The sequence below is a fragment of the Palaemon carinicauda genome, chromosome 19, assembly GCF_036898095.1.
Source record: "Palaemon carinicauda isolate YSFRI2023 chromosome 19, ASM3689809v2, whole genome shotgun sequence".
Taxonomy (NCBI): Eukaryota; Metazoa; Arthropoda; class Malacostraca; order Decapoda; family Palaemonidae; genus Palaemon; species Palaemon carinicauda.
The window spans coordinates 117,747,166-117,754,665 of NC_090743.1; positions in this window are offsets into that span (position 1 = coordinate 117,747,166).

A 7,500-nucleotide genomic window follows, 5' to 3' on the forward strand; every position below is an offset into this window, starting at 1 on the left:
ATAATAATAATAATAATGAATTATATACATAAAAAGAAAATTCAAATATATATATATATATATATATATGTATGTATGTATATATATATATATATATATATGTGTGTGTGTGTGTGTGTGTGAGTATGTGTATATATTAATAGGAATAATAATAATGATAATAGTATTATTACTTATAATGAATTATATACATAAAAAGAAAATTCAAATATATATATATATATATATATGTGTGTGTGTGTACATATATATTGATAGTAATAATGATAATAATAATATTATTATTATTATCATTATTATTATCATTATTACTAATAATAATAATGAATTATAAGCATAAAAAGAAAATCCAAATACACACGAATCCCTCCCAACCTCTAATTTACTCATCTCGTGTTTTCCGCTAAATTAAATGCCGTCCAACATTGGGTGGCAAAGAGTCAGTTGCCAGATGTTCGATAAGAATCATTAACTGCTCTGTTGCCTGGCCTTCGTTGGAGACAAGTTAAGTACTTATGCCGCCAAGCTGTCTGCGTAGACAAGGTCTCAGACATGGCAATTTTTTTTTAATATCATTTTTATACTGTTGCTGATGTTGTTGTTTGTTTGTTTGTTGTTGGTAAAGCAATATACTGAGGTTGGCTTGTATGTGGTATAATAACAAACAATAATAATATTATTGATAAAATTGGAGTTATGTCTATTGTTTTTAGTCATCGTTTTTTTATCAATTTGTTGATATATATATACTATATATATATATATATAACTTCTAACTGGGCTCCACAAAGCACTAGAATAGTTGGAAGACCCAGGCCTGCGTGGCTGAGGACTATGGAGCGTGTAGTGGGAGATGATGAATACGGAAGTATTAAATTAAAAGCTTGAAGATAGAGACGACTGGCGAAATCTAACAAAGATCCTTTTGTGTCAGTAGGCGTAGGAGATGATATATATATATATAGTATATATATATATTAATATATATATCATTATTTTCCGCTAATTATGAGCGCTTATAATGATAATTACTTGTCATTTAATTATCTTCCGTAATTTAAAGCATATATGGTTAAAGGTCAGGGTCAGCGGCCAAAGGTAAAACGTTTCTCAACACCAAAGGTGACCTTAAGAAGCTCCTTCTCTTGACCTTGACGATGATGTGCTATGAATAAGGTCAATATATCAGTTGATAGTAGAATAGGGACTAATTTACACTGTTTTTGCTCCTTTATATATATATATATATATTTACTACATATATATATATATATATATATATGTAGTAAATATATATATATATATATATATATATAAACTGTATATTATTTACTTAATATAGTTTGTAAATATTTTGTTTTTCAATTAAATGACCTTATTATTTCAATTTCATTTTAGTACAGACAAAACACACAGCACACACACACTCTCTCTCTCTCTCTCTCTCCTCTCCTCTCTCTCTCTCATCAAACATATCCCATGTGAACTCTCGAAAGTATCCAAATATTTGTACTAAGTTTTTCACACGAAAAATTCCTTTTCATTATCTAATATTTTTTTCTCTGGTTACATTTATTGCTCCAAAAGATGAGTGGGAAGCAATACACACTCACACACACTCACACACACATATATGTGTATTTATATATATATATATATATATATATATATACTGTATATATATATTCCGTTTCTGAGAGGGGATACCTCATTGTGGGGCAAGGGTTTCCGTATTGCCATGATCAGCAAAGCTGTACTAGTCAGAGCCATCCATGCTAGTTTGGTTGCTATGCGCTGTCTGGCGAAAATCTCCCACCATCACCAATCCTCATTGGCTAGCGTTGTGATGAAAACTAGCCAAATCCTAGACATGAATTGACATTTCTGAGACCTTTATCTTGCAGTGGACCTAGAAGGGCTGCATTTGTTGTTGTTGTTGTTGGTGTGGATTTTTTGGTTGCTGTTGTTCTGGGTATATATATAAATATATATATATATATATATATAAATATATATATATATATATATATATATATACATAATATATATACTGTATATATATTTTTTATAAATGTATATATACATATATATTTATATATATATGTATATATATGCAGTATATATATATATATATATATATATATATTATTATCATTATTATTATTATTATTATTATTACTAATAGCTAAGCTACAACCCTAGTTTGAAAAGCAAGATGCTACAAGCTCAAGGGCTCCAACAGGGAAAACAGCCCAGCGATGAAAGGAAATAAAGAACAAGTAAATGATGAAAACACATTAACAATATATCATTCTAAAACAGTAACAATGTCAAAACAGATATGTCATTTATAAACTATAAAAAGACTTGTGTCAGCCTGTTCAACATAAAAACATTTGATGCAACTTTGAACTTTTGAAGTTCTACTGATTCAACTGCCCGATTAGGAAGATCATTCCACAACTTGGTCACTGCTGGATTAAAACTTCTAGAATACATACATATACCAAAGGCACTTCCCCCAATTTTGGGGGGTAGCCGACATCAACAAGAACAAAACAAAAAAAGGGGACCTCTACTCTCTATGTTCCTCCAGCCTAACCAGGGACTCAGCCGAGTTCAGCTGTACTGTCTGCTAGGGTGCCACAGCCCAACCTCCCACATTTCCACCACAGATGAAGCTTCATACTGCTGAGTCCCCTACTGCTGCTACCCTCCGCGGTCATCTAAGGCATCGGAGGAAGCAGCAGGGCCTACCGGAACTGCGTCACAATCGCTTGCCATTCATTCCTATTTCTAGCACGCTCTCTTGCCTCTCTCACATCTATCCTCCTATCACCCAGAGCTTTCTTCACACCATCCATCCACCCAAACCTTGGCCTTCCTCTTGTACTTCTCCATCAAAGCTCTTGCATTCATCACCTTCTTTAGCAGACAGCCATTCTCCATTCTCTCAACATGGCCAAACCACCTCAACACATTCATATCCACTCTAGCCGCTAACTCATTTCTTACACCCGTTCTCACCCTCACCACCTCATTCCTGACCCTATCTACTCGAGATACACCAGCCATACTCCTCAGACACTTCATCTCAAACACATTCAATTTCTGTCTCTCCATCACTTTCATTCCCCACAACTCCGATCCATACATCACAGTTGGTACAATCACTTTCTCATATAGAACTCTCTTTACATTCATGCCCAACCCTCTATTTTTTACTACTCCCTTAACTGCCCCCAACACTTTGCAACCTTCATTCACTCTCTGACGTACATCTGCTTCCACTCCACCATTTGCTGCAACAACAGACCCCAAGTACTTAAACTGATCCACCTCCTCAAGTAACTCTCCATTCAACATGACATTCAACCTTGCACCTACCTTCCCTTCGTACATCTCATAACCTTACTCTTACCCACTTAACTCTCAACTTCCTTCTCTCACACACCCTTCCAAATTCTGTCACTAGTCGGTCAAGCTTCTCTTCTGTGTCTGCTACCAGTACAGTATCATCCGCAAACAACAACTGATTTACCTCCCATTCATGATCATTCTCGTCTATCAGTTTTAATCCTCGTCCAAGCACTCGAGCATTCACCTCTCTCACCACTCCATCAACGTACAAGTTAAACAACCACGGCGACATCACACATCCCTGTCTCAGCCCCACTCTCACCGGAAACCAATCGCTCACTTCATTTCCTATTCTAACACATGCTTTACTACCTTTGTAGAAACTTTTCACTGCTTGCAACAACCTTCCACCAACTCCATATAACCTCATCACATTCCACATTGCTTCCCTATCAACTCTATCATATGCTTTCTCCAGATCCATAAACGCAATATACACCTCCTTACCTTTTGCTAAATATTTCTCGCATATCTGCCTAACTGTAAAAATCTGATTCATACAACCCCTACCTCTTCTAAAACCCCCCTGTACTTCCCAGATTGCATTCTCTGTTTTATCCTTAATCCTATTAATCAGTACTCTACCATACACTTTTCCAACTACACTCAACAAACTAATACCTCTTGAATTACAACACTCATGCACATCTCCCTTACCCTTATATAGTGGTACAATACATGCACAGACCCAATCTACTGGTACCATTGACAACACAAAACACACATTAAACAATCTCACCAACAATTCAATTACAGTCACACCCCCTTCCTTCAACATCTCAGCTTTCACACCATCCATACCAGATGCTTTTCCTACTCTCGTTTCATCTAGTGCTCTCCTCACTTCCTCTATTGTAATCTCTCTCTCATTCTCATCTCCCATCACTGGCACCTCAACACCTGGAACAGCAATTATCTCTGACTCCCTATCATCCTCAACATTCAGCAACCTTTCAAAATATTCCGCCCACCTTTTCCTTGTCTCCTCTCCTTTTAACAACCTTCCATTTCCATCTTTCACTGTCTCTTCAATTCTTGTGCCGGCCTTTCTTACTCTCTTCACTTCTTTCCAAAACTTCTTCTTATTCTCTTCATATGACTGACCCAGTCCCTGACCCCACCTCAGGTCAGCTGCCCTCTTTGCCTCACGTACCTTGCGCTTTACTTCCACCTTTTTCTCTCTATATTTTGACATACTTCTCTATACTATTACTCTGCAGCCATTCTTCAAAAGCCCTCTTTTTCTCTTCCACTTTTACTTTCACTCCTTCATTCCACCATTCACTGCCCTTCCTCATGCTGCCTCCAACAACCTTCTTGCCACATACATCACTTGCAATCCCAACAAAATTTTCTTTTGCTAACTTCCACTCCTCCTCTAAATTACCAGTTTCTCTTACTCTCACCTCGTCATATGCCATTTTCAACCTTTCCTGATATTTACTTTTTACCCCAGGTTTTATTAGCTCTTCAACCCTCACTAGCTCCCTTTTACATCCACCTACTCTATTCCCCCACTCTTTTGCTACAACCAATTTTCCTTCCACCAAAAAATGATCAGACATACCGTCAGCCATACCCCTAAACATGTGCACGTCTTTCAATCTTCCAAACATTCTTTTAGTTATCAACACATAATCCATTAATGCCCTTTCTACTACTCTTCCATTTGCCACTCTTACCCATGTATACTTATTTTTATCTTTCTTCTTAAAAAAGCTAGCACTTATTACCATCTCTTGTTCAACACACATATCTACCAGTCTCTCACCACTCTCATTTTCACCTGGTACGCCATACTTCCCAATGACACCTTCTACCTCTCCAGCACCCACTCTAGCATTTAAGTCACCCATAACAACTACATAATTCCTTCTACCCAGTCCTTCTACACACCTAGTTAATTCATTCCAAAACTCATTCCGCTCTTCTTCACTTTTCTCACTACCTGGCCCATACGCACTGACAAACGCCCAACATTCCCTACCCAACCTAACCCTTACCCACATTAACCTAGATGATATCTCCTTCCATTCCACTACTTTACCTGTCATCCATTCACTCAGCAATAAAGCCACACCCTCTCTCGCTCTTCCCCTTTCAATCCCAGACACTCTACCAGACATTTCACCAAACATCACTTCACCCTTTCCTTTCATCTTTGTCTCACACAAGGCCAATACATCCATCCTTCTACTTCTAAACATACTTCCAATCTCACATCTTTTACTCTCTATCGTACTACATCCACGCACATTCAAACACCCCAAAACTAGAGTGCGGGGAGCAGTCACTCTCCCGCCAGCTCCATCTCTTTGTTGCTGTCTCACAGGATACTTTTACAGGAGAGGGGGTTCCCAGCCCCCTCGTCCCGTCCCTTTTAGTCGCCTCTTACGACACGCAGGGATAACGTTGGCGCTATTCTAATTGTTTTATGCCCCCTGTGTAGTATTGGTGGAGAAGGCCTGGCTATTAGAATTAACTGCCTGCCTAGTATTACGAACAGGATGGAATTGTCCGGGAAGATCTGAATGTAAAGGATGGTCAGAATTATGAAAGATCTTATGCAACATGCATAATGAACTAATTGAACGACGGTGCCAAAGATTAATACCTAGATCAGGAATAAGAAATTTAATAGACCGTAAGTTCCTGTCCAACAAATTAAGATGGGAATCAGCAGCTGAAGACCAGACAGGAGAACAATACTCAAAACAAGGTAGAATGAAAGAATTCAAACACTTCTTCAGAATAGATTGATCGCCGAAAATATTGAAAGACTTTCTCAATAAGCCAATCTTTTGTGCAGTGGAAGAAGACACAGACTTAATGTGTTTTTCAAAAGTAAATTTGCTGTCGAGAATCACACCTAAAATTTTAAGAGTCATACAAAATTAAAGAAACATTATCAATACTGAGATCCGGATGTTGAGGAGCCCCTGTCCTTGACCTACTTACAATCATACTTTGGTTTTTGTTAGGATTAAACTTTATACCCCATAATTTGCACCATGCACTAATTTCAGCTAGATCTCTATTAAGGGATTCAGCAACCCCAGATCTACATCCAGGGGATGGAATTGAATGAAAGAGAATAGCATCATCTGCATATGCCACAAGCTTGCTTTTTAGGCCAAACCACATGTCATGTATATATAGTATGAAAAGTAATGGGCCAAGAACACTACCCTGTGGAACACCAGATATCACATTCCTATACTCACTATGGTGCCCATCAACAACTCTTTGAGATATATTACTTAAAAAATAAAAAATAATGCTAAGAAACGACCTACCTACTCCCAACTGTTTGAGTTTGAAAACAAGGGCCTCATGATTAACACGGTCAAGGGCAGCACTAAAATCAAGGCCAATCATACGAACATCCTGACCACAATCAAGGGCATCACATGCTCCAAGTCCTTTACGAAAACCATATTGAAAACTCGGGAATAGATGATTACTTTCAGCAAACTTATTAAGACGTTTTGCCAGAAGACGTTCAAAAACTTTGAATGATATGGGAGTTATGGAAATTGGGCGGTAATCAGTTGGACTTGAGCTACCACAAACACATGTACATAGAGGAGTAACATTACCAATTCTCCAACAAGTGCTAAAAGCTCCTCTTTTTGCTAACTTGCGCAAAATAACAGATAACTTTGGAGCTAAGAAATCTGCAAACTATAAAAAACAAAGGAAAAATACCATTTGGATCTACCCCTCCATAAGCATCAAGGTCCATCAACAGAGCTTTAATTTCACGAGATCGAAAAACTAAACTAGTTCATTTAGCCTCAGGAAAACAGGAATGAGGAGGTTCAAGTTTTTCATTACTCTGTTTACTGTCAAAAACATCAGCCAAAAGGGTTGCCTTTTCCTTTGAACAGTGAGTGACTGAGCCATCTGGTTTAAGTAAAGGAGGAACTGTTGCATCTACACCAAAGAGTGCAGATTTAAGGGTAGACCACCATTTATGTTCCCGAGTTGAGCCAGAAAGGGTTTCTTTTATGGTTAAATTGTATTCCTTTTCAGTTGAAGCATAAACTTTCTGAGCAAAAGCTCTAAGCTGAGTATAGT